This window comes from Triticum dicoccoides, chromosome 7B (assembly GCF_002162155.2).
Source record: "Triticum dicoccoides isolate Atlit2015 ecotype Zavitan chromosome 7B, WEW_v2.0, whole genome shotgun sequence".
In the NCBI taxonomy this organism is placed as follows: Eukaryota; Viridiplantae; Streptophyta; class Magnoliopsida; order Poales; family Poaceae; genus Triticum; species Triticum dicoccoides.
The window spans coordinates 535,109,309-535,131,275 of NC_041393.1; the positions used below are offsets into that span (position 1 = coordinate 535,109,309).

Sequence of the window (21,967 nt, forward strand, 5' to 3'; positions counted from 1 at the left end):
TATTCGGGTTCCATCCGCAAGGAGATCCGGCTGGGGTATCGCTCACGGCCCCAAACGATGTGTGCAGGGTTCCCAAGCCCACCTCGACGGGTGGATCTACGCTTGGTACACCGTGCCACGGTGCCTAGTCTGTCCCAAGCCCACCTGTACCGGGTGCCACTTGGTAGACTATGAACACTACCTATAAACACCAGAAACTAGGTGCAACTCCTCGACAGAGATCAAGTTGATTAATAAGTCGAGAGAGTCAATTAAGGATCCCAATGTGTGGTAGTAGCTGTTCATGGATCACAAACATGGAACTCAGTTCCTGGGGGCGGCTGCAATGAGACAACCCACCATGTACTCCTACATGGCCTCTCACCGCTACCTTTACCAAATCGTGTTCACACACTTAGCTCTCAACAGTAGGACATGTTCACCACATTCCAATTCATCCCCAATGAATCAGACCTGACACAACTCTAAGCAATAGCAGGCATGACAAACAAGCATGAATGAGTAGGCACATCAGGGCTCAAACAACTCCTACTCATGCTAGTGGGTTTCATCTAGTTACTGTGGCAATGACAGGTCATGCAGAGGAAAGGGGTTCAACTACCGCAGCATGTAACAGTTGAATCATTGTTGTCCTAATGCAGTAAAAGAGAGCAGGAGCGAGAGAGTGGGATTGTATCGGAATGAAAAAGGGGTTTTTGCTTGCCTGGCACTTCTGAAGATAGTATAGTTCCTCATCAGTGTCATCGATCACATCGTCGATACGTCGTCTACTGAGAGGGAACAAACACCGGCAAACAAGGAAGAACACAATCAATGCAATGCACAATATGATGCATGATCATGACATGGTAATATGAGTGTGTTGGACTAATGCAACTACAATAGGTTAAATGAAGTTGATTTGAATCAAAGATTCAAATTCAAACTCCACATGTGGTTATTTAAATGCCATTCCTTTCATTTGTCCTAAACAGTAGTGATAAGTTATTTTAACATGCATGAAAATGGTACAGATGGATAGATTGGATTTTTCTGATCAATTTTCATATATAATTTGTTTCATTTGGAGTTACGGTTGATTTTATATAATTTTTAGAAGTTTTGGATATTTTCTGAAATTTATAAATCATTTCTGATTTATTTTAATTCCAGAAAATACTTTCTGCATCAGCACTGCATCATGCTGATGTCAGCTGGTCAAAAGAGTCGGCCAGGTCAAACCTGACGTGTGGGGGCCACACGTCAGTGACACATGGCTGTTTAGGTCGCTGACATGTGGGACCAGTCAACGCTGACTTGGCCAAAGTCAAACTGACATGTGGGGTCCGCAAGATTAACACTAATCTAAATAGGAAATAAAGCTGGAGTTATTTAGGGAGTGGGGTCCATGTTTCAGTGGCTTAGGGGGTTGGTTAGCGGGGTGATTAGGCCCTAATGGCCGGTTACGTCGGCGGTTAGCCGCCGGCGACCATAGCCGACGGCGGAGGTACTCCGGCCGGTCGATTTCGGCGGCCGTTCGAAGCACGGCTAGGCTCTTTTGAAAGCCCACATGGAGGCGCGTCGGGTGGTGCAAGTGGCAGCTGCAGGGGAGGGCTGTAGCGTCGCCGGTGTCGAGGTGGGCGGCGGCGGCGCTCGGGCACATGCGGGAAGCGGTGCTACGGGCACGGGCGGGCTAGAAAAAAGGCTAGGCAGCCTCCTGGAGGCACGAGGAGCTCGTTGCCGTTCTTGGCAACAACAGAAGCCGACTGCAAAGGTGGCGCACAACAAGGCAGGCAGCGGCGAGGCTCGACCATGGTGGCGGCGTTAGCTTGAGGTCGAGCGGAGCAACGGGGTTAGGGGGAGGGGGAAGAGGAGCTCACGGCGATGCGGCAGGGTAGGTCAGCGGCCTCAGGGACGCTCTGGATGAGGCGAATCCGTCGACGACGTCCGGCGGCAGATGCGGTGGTGGCGAGCATGGATGCGTCCCTTCAGGGCGTCCGGGCTCACATGATTCATCGCAGAGGTGCACGGCAGAGAGGCGGAGCTCGTGGGCTAGCTGGCTGGGCATGGAGGGGTTGGTGGCCGTGGTGAACGGCGACGGTGGCGACGGGCTCCGCTCGGGCGTGCTCAGGAGAGGGAGCAGAGGACGAGGGAGAGAGCAGAGAGTGAGGGAGAGGAGCGAGGGGGTCGCGTGGCGTCGCCAGACGCGAGGGGAAGAAGGAGGCGGCAAGCAGGAGCTGGCGCAGCTCAGCTGTGCGCTCTCCACGCAGCTGCCTCGCCTTCTGGCAGAAGGTTGAAGAAAGGCGCTGCGCTGGCTGGGCTGCACAGTGTTGGGCTGGCTGGAGCGCCAGGTAAGTTGGCCCAGGTAACTCTCTCTCTCCGTTTCCTATTTTAATTACTGTTTTCTATTTTTCTGCAACTTTGTGCATTTATTAAAAATACTAAATCAATCCCAAAAATCATGCAACTACTCATGACCATTGTTGGAAATATATCCTACAGTAAACATTTCAGTTTGGTATTATTTGAGCATTTAATATATTTTATAGCATTTAAATGCCCAAATTAAAATACTATATGATTTAATTCAATAATCCAGAATGGCCTAGAAAAATATGCACCATTTTTGGGAGAGGTTCTAGACCAATCCAAAAATAATGAACTTTTCTGAAGAGCATCTTGGGTTCATTGAGAATATTTTTATTTGAACCTAGTTGATTTGATCTGGTGCTAGGGTTTGAGCAATCCCCATTTCAAGTTTCAAAAGAAATTAAACATGATGCAACAGACAAGTGCTAGCCTAGTGCAAGGTAAGGCTAGGGATGTGACAGCTGCTACCAGACTCTTCAGCTTCGGACTCAGAGACTGCCTTGGCCTTCAGTGCACGTGATCTTCCGTAGCTCGGTCCATAGAGATCTCTCTTCTTAGCAAGCCAGAACTCATGAGTGTTTAGCCTCTCGAGGATATCAGCGGGATCTAGTGAGTTGTAATCAACTCGCTCTTGAATCATCAGTGCAAGAGTATCGAATGAGGAATCAAATGATCTCAGCAATTTCTTCACCACCTCATGGTTAGTGATGTCAGTGGCACCAAGTGCTTGAAGCTCATTTGAGATGTCAGTGAGGCAATCGAAGGTTGGTGAACATTTTCATTGTCGAGTCTTTGAAGCGGTTGAAGAGATTGTGAAGAACATCAACTCGAGAGTCACGTTGAGTTGAGACTCCTTCGTTGACGTTGGACAGCATGTCCCAAAGCAGCTTGGCAGTTTCCAGAGCACTCACCGTCGGTGTCAAAACCGACGGATCTCGGGTAGGGGGTCCCGAATTGTGCGTCTAGGCGGATGGTAATAGGAGACAAGGGACACGATGTTTTTACCCAGGTTGGGGCCCTCTCGATGGAGGTAAAACCCTACTCCTGCTTGATTAATATTGATTATATGGGTAGTACAAGAGTTGATCTACCACGAGATCAGAGAGGCTAAACCCTAGAAGCTAGCCTATGGTATGATTGTTGTTCGTCCTATGGACTAAAACTCTCCGGTTTATATAGACACCAAAGAGGGCTAGGGTTACATAGAGTCGGTTACAATGGGAGGAGATCTTCATATCGTATCGCCAAGCTTGCCTTCTACGCCAAGGAAAGTCCCATCCAGACACGGGATGAAGTCTTCAATCTTGTATCTTCATAGTCCGGGAGTCCGGCCAAAGGTCATAGTCCGGCCATCCGGACACCCCCTAATCCAGGACTCCCTCAGTAGCCCCTGAACCAGGCTTCAATGACGACGAGTCCGGCGCGCAAATTATCTTCGGCATTGCAAGGTGGGTTCCTCCTCTGAATACTTCATAGAAGATGTTGAACACAAGGATAGTGTCCGGCTCTGCAAAATAAGTTCCACTTACCACCGTAGAGAGAATAATATCTGCACAAATCTAATCTGTTGACATATTCCGCAGCATGACATCACGCCACGGCCAAGTCTTTATTCGAATCATTTTACTATTCCACCTCAGCGCGTTTAGCGAGGCGGTTTCCTTGGCACGTCTTGTCAAAGCAGAGATCGTGTCCCCTTTTTCTGGGATTCTCATCAATACGGGCGTGGGTAACCCAACCGCGCCATTAACCGCGGCGCTTGGGAGATAAGCGAGTTTTATGAGGCTGGTGGGGGCTTGTAGTTTCGGTCGCCCATATAAGGGGATAAGGATCTACCCTTTCCATTTACGCCTTCTTCCTCCTTTGCTTATCCATCCCCGCGCACTCGAGCTCCAACGCCCAAGTCCGCACTTCCCACCTCAACCTTCTCCAATCATGTCCGGAGCGGGAGGTAGATGGATGGCCTCCTCCATCACGGAGGGGTAAATCAAAAAGTTGAGGAAGGTCGGATACTTGTCTGACGACATCGTGCACCGGCTTCCAGATGAGGGGCAACTCATCCCCACCCCTAGGCCCCATGAGAGGGTTGTATTTCTCCCCCATTTCCTCCGCGGACTGGGCTTTCCTCTTCACCCGTTCGTCCGGGGGCTCATGTTCTACTACGGCCTAGACTTCCATGATCTGGCCGCGAACTTCATCCTCAACATCTCAGCATTTATCATCGTGTGCGAGGCCTTCCTCCGCATCCAGCCCCACTTTGGCCTATGGCTGAAGATCTTCAGCGTCAAGACGAAGGTCGTGGGCGGCCGCCAAGCAGAGTGCGGAGGCGCCATGGTGGGCAAGATAGCCAACATTACATGGCTCGAGGGCGCCTTCGTAGAGACCATCAAAGGGTGGCAATCGGGGTGGTTCTATATCACCGAGCTGCGTGACCCTGAATGGGCAGCGGCCCCCGAGTATCCCCACACGGCTCACATCTTGGAAAGAGACGGGCCTGTTGTGGGGTAATTCGGCAGAAGTGACCGGACTTCAAACCTGCATCAAAGACCTGATCGGCAGGAAGGTTAAACTTTTCACCGTAGTCGAGGTCATGCTCTTCCGCGGATTCTCCCGTGTCAACGACGGGCTTTCAACTTGTGGGAGTTCGACCTGGCCCAGCACCAGACTCTGTCCCGGCTCTTTGACACAAAGCACGAGGATGCCTGGAAGGTGCTATTCAAGAGCTCCGAGGTCTCCCCTCCCGTCACCGAGGATCACGGATTCTGCGCCAAGCGCCAAGCCAGCACGGTGAGCTTAATTTTCCCCTTACGGGGTATTTGTTTTCCATAGATTTGATTTTATGCGGGATCTAAACCCCCATCCCTTTAACAGGACTGGCAGAAGAAGGCCGGACAGATCAACTATCCGGCTCCTTTGCCAGAAGACCCAGCGGACGCGAGATTGTCGGGGCTGCTGGTTCCGGCACCCCACGTGGTGCCGGAGAAGGAGGCCAAGAAGAAGGCCACGGGGACTCGAAAGAGTTCCCGGCGCTTGGTGGTGTCAGATTCATCGCCTGACAACCCCGAAGCACCCTCCGCCTCTGAGGACGAGGAGTAGGAGGAAGAAGAAGCCTCTCCCCCTCTAGCGGGGGGAGGAAAGAAAAGGAAGGCCGCCCCAACTGGGGAGGCCGGAGGGTCCAAGAAGGGGAAGACCCTTCTACCGGACTATGCCTCCGATGCCGAAGACGGCGGGGAGGAATGGCCATCCAGGGTCAAGCCCTTGGAAAAATCATAAGTGTCCGGATGCCAGAATAACTTATGGCACTCCTCTATTATTCGATATTTTCTGACGCCGAATTCAATCATGCAGTCCGCCCAAGGCTCAGCTCAGCGATTCGTCGAGCGGCTCCCTGGATTCGTCAGATGTGAATAGTGCTTCACTTCCGACGGCTTCCTCCCCGCTCCCTGCGGACGACGCCGAGGTGGAGTCCCAAAAGGGACTAAACTGGGCGGAGGTGGTCCTGGAGGCGCCGCAAGGCGACCTCCCGGACTCCAGGCCCAAAGGGGGTAAAGCCTAGAGGGATCTAAGTCCGGCCTTGGGCCAGACACTACTCCGGAACCATCAACGGTTCGAGAGACCGGTAGGCGGCGCCTTCACAAGAAGGGCACGCCTATGACGCTGGCGGCCTCCGTCCAACCGGAGGCACCAGACGATTTGCTGGAGGCGCTTAACAGCGCCTCCATTGACGAGGAACATCGCACTGTTATGAGTGCGGTGATCGAGAGGGTTCAGTCCGCCAAGAGTGGGCTGACAGAAGCCTGTACAAGCCTCTTAACAGGCTTTGAGGTATGTATTCAAAACATATAAAAATGTTACCGCATAGACAGCAGCCCCTGATGCTCAGTTTGGTGTTCGGAAAGAAAAGCCGAACTGAGGATCTAAAAAGATATTACACAGGAGTCTAACATAAATATGTCAATATGGGAATGCAGGCTACGCTGCTGACCTCTGCCGCACTGACTGCGAAGGTCAATGCATTGAAGGAGAGTCTCGAGCGGTCCAAGAACGAGCTCGGCCGTGCCAAGAAGCAGCTCGAGGACAAGGACGGTATGTAATACCGTATGTAAATGTATATAGAAATACCTGGTTGCAAATAATGACAGGACCAACGTCAATGTTGCAGGGACCACGACCGAGGTGGCGACCCTGAAGGAGGAGGTGTCCAAGGCCGAAAATAGTGCGGCCTTGGAGCGCACTGAGCGAGAGAAGCGGGAGGTGCGGGTGGCGGAGGTGCGGCAAGAGCTCCAGGCTCTCGTGGAAAAACACGAGAGTTTGGAGCGTGACTCGAAGACTCAAGAGTCTGAGCTCGCCTTGGCTCTTGAGAGTGCCAAAACCGCTAAGGCTGAAGCCCAGAAGGCCCTCCAGGAGATCGAGGCGATAAAGAAAATAGCGGCGGGTAAGACATTCTTTATGCAAAGCAAGCATATAGAAGTGAATTATCTGTTACTTACCCGAATCCGGAGCTCTCCAGGAGTGTTTGCCGATCTGCCGCGTAGTCTGTCTGATGCTGCCGCATTCTACCGAGCCGAGGAGGGGAGCTCGACGGAAAAGGTGTTCTGGTCTCAATATGCTGAGGCCGGACAACCGGTGCCCTTGAGTGACTAGCTGAAGCAGCTGGTCGAGCTCCACAAGGTGGCCGAACAGGCCATGAAGGGCCTCATAGTTCGGTTGTGGCCTAGAGAAGCCATGCCTGGGAGTTACTTCGGTCTGGTGCGGCGGCTGGTGGACGCTTGTCCATGGATTGAAGTCATCAAGCGCTCCGTCTGTATTGAAGGTTCTAAGCAATGCTTGTTAATTTAAAATATTACCTTTTGTGCGGCCGTTTATTAAATCTGAGAGATGCAAGTCGTCGGCTTCTACCCCCATGCCACGAGTGCTGGGGTGTTCGGGATAAACCTGAGCGCTCTTGTTCCCATTCTTGGGTCCATCTAGGGAGGCGCTCAGCACAACGAACAAGGCCATCGGACTTATAATGCTTTATCACTCTCACTTAGCCATAGAATTCTATAATTTTAAATTTGGGCGAAGCCCCTAGTATTCGGAAGACCGAGTTCGGGGCGCTATCCACGCGTAGGCTAGATAAATCCGGCTCCTCGCTCTAAGCGGCATAAGTCTTTAGGGACTCAAAAAACCTCACGAACAGCGACCGGTCTCTCGCATTATCATGGCGGTCAGTTTTAGCTTTCTCTACTGAGGTGTTAACCCAGCTCAACTGGGGCGCAATCGCAGTAGTTCTCCCAGCGCTACCATAGCCAACATTGCGGAACGTAAGGTACCAAAACATGGGAGCCGGGCAAACCCAACTATTGACCCAAGACATGATTCGGAGCCGATGCATATAGTGCTATAAGTTCGGGGTGCCGCACTCATTAGAGTGTTCGGTCTTCTCACACCATGTTATGGGGTGCTTAAGCCCCTGGTGTATTGGTCGTACCAAAGTGTACGGTTGCATAATGTCATTACTGAACATATTTGTATAAAATAGATGAATACAATAATAGATAAGAGCTATGTATTGTTTATTAAAAGGGGCTGCTATGAAAGCAGAACGATATAAATAGTGCGATAAGCAAGGGATGGGATTATTTGACATGTCCCCCTCCAGGGGCAAGCTGCGTGAATTTAAGTAAAACGGGTATTTAGCTCATTATAGAGACCACCTGGACACTCGATGCGACTTGTTCTCTCCCTGGCTGTTGCATCGTGTGTTCGGTGAGTGTATTGCCGGACAGGCCTTCCGAATAGTTGGGTCCTGAAAGTATATAAAAAGAAAAGGAAATGACAGAATAGGGAGCCCCTAAGTGCGGTTGAGCCGCATTCTGGGCATGCCGTAGTTGTGCCCCTCCCCTTAGGCCCATGGTATTTTCAAAGCGTAATTATGTACGCGTGGTACCGATATCACCATCTGGCAAGGGCTGGGGTTGGGGCCGCACTGCTATGCTTGCTCGGAATGTGCCAGCCGGCTTTGTTGTAGGTTGCTTCGGGCACGCTTGATGTTGTCCGGATGTTTAACACCCGGATTGGAGAGTTGCCTTGAGAGGCTGCTCTGTACTTCCGCCGCCAGGGCCGCTGTGTGCTCCTCCGTTCGGAGAGAGCGTTCGGTGTTTCCATTTACCGTAATGACTCTGCGAGGACCTGGCATCTTGAGCTTGAGATATGCATAGTGCGGCACCGCATTGAATTTGCAAATGCGGTTCATCCGAGCAGGGCGTGATAGCCACTGCGGAATGGGACTATGTCGAAGATTAACTCTTCGCTTTGGAAATTATCCGGGGATCCGAAGACCACTTCGAGTGTAACCGAGCCTGTACAGCTGGCTTCTACACCTGGTATGACACCTTTAAAGGTTGTCTTTGTGGGTTTAATCCTTGACAGATCTATACCCATTTTTCGCACTGTATCCTGATAAAGCAGGTTCAGGCTGCTGTCGCCGTCCATGAGGACTCTAGTGAGGTGAAATCCGTCAATGATTGGGTCTAGGACCAACGCGGCGAATCCGCTGTGACGGATGCTAGTGGGGTGGTCCCTTCGATCAAAAGTGATCGGGCAGGAGGACCATGGGTTGAACTTTGGGGCGACTGGCTCCAACGCATAGACGTCCTTGAGAGCATGCTTCCGCTCCCTTTTGGGGATGTGGGTTGCATATATCATGTTCACCGTCCGCACTTGCGGGGGGAAGCCCTTCTGTCCTCTGTTGTTCGGCGGCCGGGGCTCCTCTTCGTCATCACTACGCAGCCCCTTGTCTTTGGTTTCGGCACTTAACTTGCATGCCTGCTTTAACACCCAACAATCCCTGTTGGTGTGGTTGGCTGGTTGTTCAGGGGTGCCGTGTATCTGGCACGAGCGATCGAGTATCCGGTCTAAACTGGATGGGCCCGGAGGGTTTCTTTTGAATGGCTTCTTCCGCTGACCGGTTTTAGAGCCTCTGAATCCGGCATTAACTGTCGTATCCTCAGTATTGTCACTGTTAATGCGGCGCTTGTGCTTGTTGTGACGTGACCTGCCATTGTTGTCCTTGGTATGCGAATTGCCAGGGCTCTTGGTTATGTTATTGCTACAAGCTAGCCAGCTGTCTTGTCCCGCGCAAAAGCGGGTCATGAGTGTCATGAGGGCTGCCATAGATTTCGTCTTTTCCTGTCCTAGGTGCCAGGCAAGCCATTCATCTCAGATGTTGTGCCTGAAGGCTGCAAGGGCCTCGGCATCCGGACAGTCGACTATTTAATTTTTCTTGGTTAGGAACCGTGTCCAGAATTGTCTGGCCGATTCCTCTGGCTGCTGGATAATGTGGCTTAGGTCATCGGCGTCTGGTGGTCGCACATAAGTGCCCTGGAAGTTGTCGAGGAATGCGGATTCCAGGTCCTCCCAGCAACTAATTGACTCTGCTGGCAGGCTGTTAAGCCAATGCCGAGCTGGTCCTTTAAGCTTGAGCGGGAGGTATTTGATGGCGTGTAGATCATCACCACGGGCCATGTGGATATGAAGGAGATAATCCTCGGTCCATACCGCGGGATCTGTTGTGCCATCGTATGATTCGATGTTTACGGGTTTAAAACCCTCGGGGATTTGATGATCCATTACTTCGTCTGTGAAGCATAGTGGGTGTGCGGCGCCCCTCTACTGGGCTATATCGCGACGTAGCTCGGATGAGCTTTGTCTGTTGTATTCGGCCTGGCCGTATTTATCATATCCGGCATGACGGTTATCGTCACGTGACGTAGGGCGCCCACGCGATTCGTAGATTGATCTTTTTTGCCTTGCCTTATCCTCCAATATGTCTCACAGGTCTATTGCGTTTCCCCGTGCTCTGGTATTCTTGGAGCGGCGTCGGGGTGCGGCTTGGGTTGAGTGCCGAAAGGCCTCTCTGTCGCGGCCACGGGGTGGCCGATCGGGCGCATCGTACGCTGGTGATGTAGGTTTAGTTGCTTCCTCCTCTAGTTGGGGTAGCAGCATGCGCTTTTGGTAACTCTTGGAGGGGCGTTCGAGTTTATACTCTTCAGCCGCCAGGACTTCAGTCCATCTGTCGGCTAGCAAATCTTGGTCAGCTCTAAGCTGCTGCTGTTTTTTCTTGAGGCTGCTCACCTTGGCCATAAGCCTGCGTTTGAAACGCTCTTGTTCGACAGGATCCTCTGGTACGACGAATTCGTCGTCGTCGAGGCTTGCCTCGTCTTCGGAGGGAGGCATATAATTGTCGTCCTCGACCTCCCTGTCCGCCGCTCTCTCATGAGGCTGGCTTCTTCGTCCTCCTGCACTGAATCCTGCTGGAGGGGGTTCTCTTCGGCACTGTCCGTGGTGTTGTTGTCTCTAGTGCCAGGCTCACCGTTTTTGTTTTGGCGGGATTTAGAGCGGCGCCGCTGACGTCGGCGCTTGGGTTGCTTCTTGGAGGGGTCGTCCTCCGTTTTTTCATCACCATCCCCTGCTTTGGGGGTGTCCACCATGTATATGTCATATGACGAGGTGGCTTTCCAGTGCCCTATAGGTGCTGGTTCTTGGTCGTCTCCTTCATCGGCGTCCATACCGTCGATGTCTTCGGAGTCGAAGTCGAGCATGTCGGTTAGATCGTCGACAGTGGCTACAAAGTGGGTGGTGGGTGGGTTTCGAATTTCTTTGTCGTCCGCATCCCAACCCTGCTGACCATAGTCCGGCCAGGGCTCTGCTAACAAAGAGAGAGTTTAGTGAACTCAGGATATCACCAAAGGGCGAGTGCTGAAAGACGTCTGCGGCAGTGAACTCCATGATCGGAGCCCAATTGGGTTCGATCGGAAGGGGTGCGGAAGGTTCGGAGTCCGGACAGGAGTCCGGCACCTTGGAGTCACTGGCCTTGCAAAGGACTAAACCGGTGTTCGGCTCTATCACCGTAGAGATTGCGGCTCCTGGGGCGGCGTCCAACCGTTCGTCCCTGACTAGCGCAGTCGGCTCCGAGCGAATGGTCGGAGTGGACACCTGAGCGGCACTCTGGGCGCTGTCCGGCGGCAGAGCTAGATCATGCCCATCGTGACAGTGTGGCGCGCTCGGCCGTGGCTCGAATCCATCGAAGATCAAGTCCCCGCGGATGTCGGCCGTGTAGTTAAGCTTCCAAACCTGACCTGATGGCCAGGGGCGTAGCTTTCGATCTGCTCCAGATGGCCAAGCGAATTGGCCCGCAGTGCGAAGCCGCTGAATACGAAGATCTGTCCGGGGAGGAAAGTCTCACCCTGGACCACGTCGTGGTTGATTATCGAAGAAGCCATCGGGCCTAAAGGTTACGACACAGAGGAACTCTAAATGAAAGCACCAATGTCGGTGTCAAAACCGGCGGATCTCGGGTAGGGGGTCCCGAACTGTGCGTCTAGGCGGATGGTAACAGGAGACAAGGGACACGATGTTTTTACCCAGGTTCGGGCCCTCTCGATGGAGGTAAAACCCTACTCCTGCTTGATTAATATTGATGATATGGGTAGTACAAGAGTTGATCTACCACGAGATCAGAGAGGCTAAACCCTAGAAGCTAGCCTATGGTATGATTGTTGTTCGTCCTACGGACTAAAACTCTCCGGTTTATATAGACACCGGAGAGGGCTAGGGTTACATAGAGTCGGTTACAATGGGCGGAGATCTTCATATCATATCGCCAAGCTTGCCTTCTACGCCAAGGAAAGTCCCATCCGGACACGGGACGAAGTCTTCAATCTTGTATCTTCATAGTCCGGGAGTCCGGCCAAAGGTCATAGTCCGGCCATCCGGACACCCCCTAATCCCGGACTCCCTCACTCACTCTACCGTACTGTCCTTTGCTTAGATGGCCACATATGATATTCTTCACTTGAGAATCGAGTTACTGACTGAGGGAACGCCATTTTCCACAACATACCAGAGATCATTATCAATTGCCTCAAGATGCATGCGCATCTTGTTCTTCCAGTAGGGATAGTCCGTCCCATCAAAGGTAGGACACCCAGCCAAGACCTTGATCATACCTGCAGTCGACATAACTAAAACTCCAGGCGGTTAAACCAAATTCACACATAACAAGGGTGTACCTCACTCTGATACCAACTGAAAGTGTGTTACGTCGACTAGAGCGGGGGAGGGGGGGTGAATAGGTGATTTTTGCAAATTTGTCACTGAGGAATTTCAGGGTGAGGAAATTCCTAACTCACGAACAAAAAGCAGCGGAATAAGTACTCAGGGATAAGGATAACAGAGCAACAACATAGTCATCATGACGAAATGAAAGACGAACACAGAGTACAGAAAGCGTAAACATAGGATAGGCAGGATGAAGACAATGTGACTGAAGAAATAGGATTAAGGAAATAGGGAAAGTCTTTAGTCAAAGTCTTCAAACAGTAATGATCAGGTTCATCAACACATGAATGAGTAAATGAAAGAGTTGAGGAAACAGAACCAGTCGGCTTGATGAAGACAATGATTTGGTAGACCAGTTCCAACTGCTGTGACAGTTGTACGTCTGGTTGGAGCGACTGAGTATTTAAACTCGAGGACTCACAACCCTGGACACACAGTCCTCACCGTATTCTCCTTGAGCTAATATCACACAGACCTCTCCCAACACTCGTGGTAAGTCTTCACAGGTGACTTCCAAACCTTCACAAACTCGGTCACTCGGCAATTCACAATTCCTCTTGGATGCTCAGACCATGATGCCTAACCGTCTCGAGGATACACAGTCCTCAAAGTTAACAAGCGTCGGTTCCACACAGGAACAATCTTTTCAGTGATGCTCAATCACTTTGGGTTTGTAGGTTTGGGTTTTCCTCACTTGATGATTTTCGCTCAAAGTCCTCGGAGGATAGGATGCTCTCAATTGACAAGTGTTAGCTTCTCTCGGAGTAGCCAACCAACTAGTGGTTGTAGGGGGCAGCTATTTATAGCCTAGGGAGGAGCCCGACATGATAAGACGTAAATGCCCTTCAAGGATATGACCGTTAGGTGGTAGGATATTTTGGATAGCTGGCGCATAGCACAAGAATGGTCGGATTTGAGGTTCGAATTCCTCAGGGCTATCATGTTCCTCACTATGTAGGCGATTCGCACTGGCAAACTCCTAACTCCTCAGTCAGAACAAATTCCTCAGAGACCAGAAGATCTTCGTCTCTGTCACTGAAGAAATTGACTAAAATGATATGAGATTTCCAATGGCTTCACTCGAAAGGATTGGGTAGGTGTAGGATTTTGAGATGAGCATCACTTGGAAATCAGTTTCCTTAGTATTACCTCGACCCCCTTTAACAGTACGGTGTTTCCTATGACTCAAGAAAGAGAAAATGAAACTACGAAAACAAAAGTCTTCATGCTTCATAATCCTCGCATGAATATCCAAGTCTTCAAGGTCACACCAATTTCATCACTTTCAAAGTCTTCAGGAGAACCAAATTCTTCAGCGAAGACATTCATTTTTAGGGGTTGACTTTCACTGTAAATATCAAACTCCGCATTGACTTAAGTTTACAACTCAATCAACAAACACTTCAGAAGAGCGAGAGTTGCAACTTAATAAAAAAACGCCCATATAGATAGACCTGCTTGAAGACTAACTCAAATTTCTCCCCCTTTGTCATCAAATGACCATTGATGGAGGAGCACCAACATTGTTGGGGTCGGTTGTTAGAGTAGGGACTGCCGCAGTGTCGCCAAGTCTTCATTTTCATCGGTCTCACGTGATGAAGAATATGAGCTAGGCAACAAGGGAGGAACTTCGACTTTCTTGAATTTCTTCGCCGGAGGCTTAGACCAGCGGAAGTCCTGCTTGAAGCCCATCTGCTTGAGTTCTTCATCACCATTGAGATGAGTCAGAACAGCCCAGGTGCGATCAAAAACTTCATGGAGGTAGTAGTGGTTCTTCTTCACTGAATTATATGTAGCAGTCATGTTCTGAAGAATCGAACCAAACTGACGATTGACCCATTTATGTTTGCGATCGACCTTCTGATGAAGACTGAGGAGAAGCTCACGATCGGTCATCACCCTTGGAGCTGTGGCTTGAGGACTTTGCTTGGATGCACTGGCGACAGAATCATGAGTGGCAGAGTCATCATCGGTGGAGTATGAGGCAACTTTGCGGAACAGTCCATCCAATGGACGAATGCCCTCATCAACAATTGCAGTGGCCTTGCCCTTTTCATCAGCAGAGGAAAATGTCCGCTTGAGGACTTCAATAGGGGGCAAGTAGCTGCCATGGTTGAGTGTGTCAGCCTTGTAGTTGATTGAAGACCTTGATCTGAGGAATCTCATAATCCAGGGAGTGTAAGGCTTCAATTCAAAGGGAGACAGTGCAACGTTTGCCAGAGTCCTCATGAAGAAGTCATGGTAGTTTACTGGAATACCGTGCATAATATTGAATAGCAGATTCTTCATGATGCCAACAACTTCTTCATCATTCGAGTCGTGGCCTTTGATTGGACTCAGTGTCTTGGTCAGAATGCGATAGACAGTCCTAAGCACATACAACAATTCCTTCACAAGGAATTTTGTCCTTGAGGCTTGACTAGGCTTCAGTAGCTTCATCAAAACTTGCATGAAGTGATCAGACAGTTCAGTTTCATGATAGATAAGATGCGCACCATCAAGGGGAGGAATGACAGGCAGGGCATGAAGTAATTTAGAGGCTGGTGCTTTGAAGTGAGTGTTCTCTGTCATCCAGTCCAACACCCAAGAGTTCACATCTTCAGCGTTGCCGGTGATGTGCAGCATCGCATAGAACTGAAGAATGAGTTCTTCATTCCAGTCACATATGTCTGTGCAGAAGTTGAGCAATCCAGCGTCATGAAGAACACTGAGGACTGGTGTGAAGCACGATAGTGATTCCATGTCCACGTGAGGAATATGCACATGATCGAAAACTTTTTCCTTATTGAAAAGCAGTGAAGAATAAAAGTTTGCTTGGCTGGCAGTCCAGAAACGCTTCCTTCTCAGACAAGCAGAGTCATAAGGATTGTAGTCGGTGAAGAACACATGCTCATGGAAGAAGTCATCAGCCTTGAATTTTGGCGTCTTCGAGAATGGATTCTTCGGCTTTGGCTGAGGAGTATCAGTCAGTTGCAGCACAACCTCAGGAATCTCAATCTCTAGAGCCGCAGGCTGAGGAATTTCAGCTTCTGCTTCAGTTGCAGCCTAGGTCTCCATTTCTTCAGCAGCTTTGTCATCAGCACTAGTGGCTGGAATTTCTTCAGGAATGGAAGGTGCAATGTGAATTTCATCAGAGCCCATCTGAACTTCAGTAGGTATTGGGGACTGAGGAATTTGTTGAAGCGGTGTGAACAGAGGAGAGTTGGGGTGCTGACTGTCCCAAAAGTCATCGTTCATCATAGGTGTGGTGATCCCAATGTCTACATTTTCATCTTCTTCCATTTCTTCAACGCCGGCCTCTTCAGCTGTGAACTGAGGCATTGGCGATGATACCAGGGGAGTTGAAGTGATAGTGTCCACTTCAATTTCTTCATTCATCTGCTCCGTCAAAGCAGTAGAGGGATTGTCTTCATCAGATTCACTTGGAATCTCATAGTCTTCACCAAAAGGAATAATTTCCTTTGATGGCATGCTTGAGAGAGGAACAACATCAATAGGATTCTCAAGTGAGCTTGTCAAAATCTTTGCCTTCTTGAGTGCAGAAGATTCCGAGGAAGCAGATGCTTTCCTTTTCTTCAGAGCAACTCGCTCTGCAGCCTTCGTTTTCTTCACTTCTAAAGCTGAAGGAAGAACTTGACTTGGTGTTGGCGTTGGTGCAGGAGGAGTAGAGGAAATTGGATCAATTGCTTCAGGCACAACTGATGTAGTTGTCGTGTCTTGTTCAACTTCTTCAGGCGCAGCGTCAGATGCTTCAGCTGGCCTGACTTGTTCTTCAGGCGCAACACTAGTGGTTTCCCTGGCAGTTTCTTCAGTGACTGGAATTGCTTCATCAGCCCTGGTGCTAGCAGTTTCCTCAGCAGCCTGATTTTCATCATCTGTGCTGGCATGTTCTTCAGTCGACTGTGCAGATGCTTAAGCCGAAGGAACTTCAATGTGCGCCGGATCAGCAACATTGGAAGTGAATTTCTTCACCATTTTGACAAATCTGACTTTGGCTCCCAGCCATTCTGCCTTGTAGGCATCAAATTCATCACTAAGCTTCTTGATCTCAGATTGCATATCGATGAGTTGCTCAGGTGATAGCCTTAGAACGTTATCCTTCAGAAAGCGTTGTTTCTTGTACTGGGCTTTCTTCACAGTCATGGCTTGATCATATTTCCATTTTTCTTCAGTGATGAATGCCGTCAACATGTGACTTTATCCAGGAGTGAGGTCTAGCTCTGGCAAAGGAGTGTTCGGGTCATTGTGCCAGAGGTCAATGAAATCCAGGATCTTCTTCGGATCCAATAAAAGGGGCACAACATTTCCCTTGGCTCTACTGGCCCGCTGTTGTCTGTCTTTGACGATATTGGCCAATTCTTCATCATCAGCTTCGTCATCATCAGACGGAATTTGAAAGACTACCTGCTTCTTGTGAGGACTTGGTCTAGTGCCTCGTCCAGCAGTAGCCTTGGTCTTCAGCAGAGTGCGGCCGGTTGAAGAAGGAGGAGCTTAAGAACTTGCAGAAGCTCCTGAGGAAATTGAGATGCATGTGGTCCTTTGGCAAGTGGAGAGATGCACAGGTGCCGAGGACTTTGCCGGAGGAGCTGAGGGTTTTGCAGCTTGAGGAACTCGTGTAGCTTGAGGAATTTGCCGTGATGGCACTGATGAGCTTGGCCGTGAGGGCATTGCTGAGGAAGTTGGTTTCCGAGCAGGCTTCTTTGGCATAGCCTTCTTGCTTGTGGTAGCCTCAGCAGCAGGAGCAGCAGCAGAATCTTCATTGAATTTCTTCACTACTTCTTTGGCATGCTTGGCTAACTTGGCTTGCCACTTGGCCCATTCAGCAGCATAATCTTCACCATGTTTTATGCTTGTGGATCAGCTCTTTGGACAGGTGCCAACGGAGGTCTTGGGAAAGGAGGGTTTAGAGCGAATTTCTTCATATATTTAGGAGTAACATATCTGTACTCCCTCCATTCCCGTGCCCATCTTCGTTCAATATTCTGTATGCGCACCTTGCGCTCATTCTTGGTTTCCTTCCCATGAGTTGCCTCATCAGGCGTGCAGTACCCTGCATAAATGTCATCAGGGATCTCAAAAGCAGTGTTGACTTCCAATTTCTTTTCTCCCTTCTGAGGTCTTTTACCATCTGCCATTTTCTTCAGCTGAGGAATTTGAACTATTGAGTTCTCTGAGGAAGTATGCAACTTTTCTTCGAGGAACGCTACAAATGAGTTAAGTTGATGAGAACCTAGTGATTCAGCAGCAGACATGTGTACCTGGGAACAGAGTATAGGTGCGAAGAATTTGGAGAGGTCATATGCATTCTCAGAAGTTTTGCAAAACGGAACAAGTTTGAAGAAATTGACCAGATATGTCTCGAAGAATTTCACTAAGTGTTCTTTGACTTAGGTTCTAGAGTTGTGTGGATTGTGAGATTCACACAACTGAGGAATCTTTAGAAAAAACGTCACTTAGAGAAACAGATCAAGAACAGATGATTGTGCAAGGTGTTTAGAGTGTGAAAGTTGAAGAATAAACACCTTTTGAAGATTTGGTGAAAATCATCAGTAATAACAAAGGCAGTAAAAGTAACTTTCAATTACCCTTGACGAAGAACACGACGAACTGGAAGTGTAGATTTAGAAGTTCGTCTATTCAGATCTTCCACGCCCTAACTTGGCAGAGGAAGACAGTTACAGCGGCGGCGGAGAGAAGATGTCTGTGGCCAGCGCGAGTACGACGATGACGTGATCGAGGCAGTGAAGCTCTTCCTCACCGGCGACGATGAAGGTAGCGGCGGCGCTAGGGCTTGAGAGCTTGAGCGAGGGGAATGAGATCGAGCGGGGTAAATGCAGTCTGAGGAGGGTGAGGGGTATTTATAGCCACAGTAAAAAACCGCTCGCCGGAGGAAAATGGACAAACGTGCCCCTGACCCTTCTCATCCTAGCGACATGTGTCACCCATGTACAGTGTGGTGGAGATCGTGTAAGATCGTGGGTGAATAGATAATTCATATCATGGGATGTGTAACGGTTTGAGCGGCAAAAGCCAGAAATTCAGATAAGAATATTTTAAAGTTTCATTCACAATTTCTTCAGCTGACAAGGACACAACGAAGATTTTGAACGGGTTTCAAATAGAACGCACATGAAGAATTTGTGAACAGACTGGGTTGAGTTTAGCATAGAGGGGGAAAAGGGTCCGATCACATTCACTTAGCAGAAAAATCAACTTGGAGAATTAGCAATGAGTGAATGTTGTAGAGGACATAAAAACTCAAGTATCCTTGTCAGCTGACACTACTCTATCATGATAACACCCTTAAGACTCTTATTCTGCTAACACTAGTCTTATTCTGCTAACACCCCAACTAACCCAACGAGCATCTGAACCGCACACAAAAAAACCCACCCCACCGACCCACCTCCTCCACTCCTCCCCCGATCCCCTCCACCTTCCTCCCACGCCCCAGCCCAGATCCACCAACCCACCGCCGCACCCCCAGCCGACCAACTACCAACACCGATGCTTCGCCCAATCGCCCCACCTTCGCCGGTGCGCCCTCCCTGCCCAACACCGTCTTTCTGGACAGAGCGCCCCGCCCCGCGCCGCGCCGACTGGATGGCCTCGACCTCCTCGTACCTTCTTCCCCACACGAGCTCGCATCCCCGTCGCAGGCGCTCCCCTTCCTGCTGCCTTCCCCGCTCTGAGCCGCCCGATCTAGGCCGTTGCCGGCCCGTGCGACGCCCCACCGCCGGCCACCACCCAGCCCCACTGCCCCTTCCTCCCAATCAATCTTGGCGGATCCGTCCCCGTGCCGCTGTGCATTGCCCGACGTTGGATTGAGCCCCACCTCTGCAGCTCGTGGTGCTTCTCGTGCTGCTCATCGGCGAGACCCCGACGTCGACCCCAACCACCGAGCTTCTCCCCTGCCTAGCTCGCGGCGGCCAACGCAGGTGCAGTTTGCCGCTGCTTCCCGACGTGGTTAGGTGGCCCCGGTACTGTAGTGCGGTTCCCTCGTGCGTGCTGTTCGTCGGTGGTTTCTCCACCTTGATGCTGATCCAGGGCGATGCAGGTGGTTCCCCTCTCTCTGTACTCCCTCTTCCTCATTAAATGGCGGATCCAAGGTTTTCCCCATAGACGAACATGGAAAAAAGTGAGCAGGGAAAAAAGTGAGCACAGTGACAATGGTTTTGCGGTTCATTTTGATTTCGTTTTTTGGCTGAAATCTTCAGTGCACGACGAGGGACGAATCCGGCGCTCCGTTGCTCCGTTCCCCTCTCTGCTGCTCCGTTGCTTGATTCCCTCCTCTGCAGTTCTGTAACGCTTGTCGTGCAGCTCAGCGACGGAAGTTTTGTAGTGCGGCTGTAATCGCGTGGGCTGTGGGTATGTAGTCACTCACATAGAGCTCACTAGTTTCTAGTTGCGTTTCAGTGTACCATTGTACTTGATGTATGTGTATGTGATTCACTTCTAAATTTTTTTGACAAAGTGCAGCTCGCTAGTGTTGTCTTCGGTGTGCTGCTGTGATGGGCTAGTTTCCTGTTGCATCTCCGGTGGCTTGGAGTACCATGGCTGGCGTGTGCGGGCCGTCCTGATGGCGTGGGCATGCCGTTCACTTGGAGCACAATGGCTGGCTGTGTGCATGCAGTCCCGAGAGCGTGGGCATGTCATTCACTTTATTTTGTTTTGAAGAAAAAATGTCAGTGCAGTGTCGTTCGATTTATTTGTTCAGAAAAAAGAAAAGGTCTTCTACACTTCATTTTGATTTTTAGGTTGATGGGTGTGTGGTTCAAAAAAATGTAATGTGGTGCACTTTCGACACCACTTCGATTCACTTTTAATGGTGTTGCGGTTCCTTATGCCCGATGTGAAGTCAAAAAAAAAAGTTAGGGAACGGTAAAAAACTCACATGAGGTTCACTTTCAGGTAGTGCCGCGTTTCACTTTCGGAAGTGTTGTGGTTCACTTACGCCGTACGTGAAGCGTTGTCCACTTGCTCGCCTGAGAAAAATTACGTCTAAATAAAAGAAATCATGCAGTCCGCTAGTCCGTCTGATGCAGTGCAGTTTTCAGTCTAAAAGCAGTGTTTTCTTCCTCGTCTTCAAAAATTTACGTCCCACAGAAAAGAAACCATGCAGTTCTCTTACCCGTCTGATGCAGTGCGGTTTTCAGTCTAAAAGTAGTGCGGTTTTCTTCCTCGTCTTAAAAAATTTACGTCCCACAAAAAAGAAATCATGCAGTTCTCTTACCCGTGTGATGCAGTGCGCTTTTTCGTCCGTTGCAGTGCGGTTTTCAGTCGGATGAAGTACCCACGTTGATTTGGATGTCGCAAAAAATAGAGTGTCCGCATTTCGGTAAATTCGAAATTCCTCTTAAACCGTAAAGAATTAGAGAGAGTGTTCTACATGAAAGAGTTGTGTATCGTCGATATCTTTCCAACGGCGTATCATTTGAATCATTCCGACCAGCGGTTTGCAAAAATTTCGCCAAAAACGACCGCTGCCACTCGTCGTCCGCCGCACGATTTTCAAAATTAACTTAAAACCGTAAGGAATCTCAAAAATATTTCAACATATGAAAGTTGCACCTCGTTCGTAGCTTTCCAACGGCATATCACATGCCTCGTTTCGACAAATGTTTCAAAAACTGGAGCGAAAACAGTACCGAAAATTTTAAAAAACTTGAAAAACAGTACCGAAAATTTTAAAAAACTTGAAAAACAAAATTATATGCATCAGCTCCGAATCATGTCTTGGGTCAATAGTTGGGTTTGCCCGGCTCCCATGTTTTGGTACCTTACGTTCCGCTATATCGGCTAAGGTAGCATAGGGAGAACTACTGCGATTGTGTCCCGGTTCTTCTAGACAAGCAACTCAGTAGAGAAATCCGAAAACTGACTATCATGATACATCGAGAGACTGGTCAGCTGTTCGAGAGGTTGTAAAATCTTTAAGGATTTCTTCCGCATAATGCCATAACCAATGCAGCATGCGATGGATCGGCTTTTTTTCGATCAGGTGCTTATAGAGTCCCTCGTGCGGTCTTCCGAACACCAGGGGCTGCGCCTACCTTCCTTTTGTTAAAACTCCTATGGCTAAGTAAAAGTGATAAAGCCCTATAGTCCGATTGCCTGGTTCGTTGCGCTGAACACCTCCTTCAAGGACCCAACACTGGGATAAAGAGTGGCCAGGTTTATCCCGAACACCCCCGTACTTACTACGTGAGGGCAGAAGCCGACGACTGGCCAACTCTCGGGATTAATATATAAAAACGGCTGCACAGGAGGAGAAGCTTTCAAATAACAAGCAATAAATAATATAAATGACCTTGTTCAATATTACAAAGGACAACATGACTGTATTCATGGAAATATAATGTCATTGGTACATCGCTCCGCCGCAAGGCGGGCCCCTTTCAAAACACCATCATAATATAATTCAGGCTTGCGGTGCTCCTTTCCCTCCAGTGGTCCCTCGGTCATCAGCTTTTCCGCATCCATCTTCCCCCAGTGCACCTTTGCACGGGCGAAG

General features: G+C 49.7%; 1 long non-coding RNA gene across 1 annotated transcript; it reads left to right on the forward strand.

Moving 5' to 3' along the window:
- Positions 1-18,858: 18,858 nt before the first annotated feature.
- LOC119341816 lies at positions 18,859-20,297 on the forward strand. Its single transcript, XR_005165285.1, has 2 exons — positions 18,859-19,821; positions 19,933-20,297. It is a non-coding gene; the product is annotated as an uncharacterized LOC119341816 (long non-coding RNA).
- Positions 20,298-21,967: the final 1,670 nt, after the last annotated feature.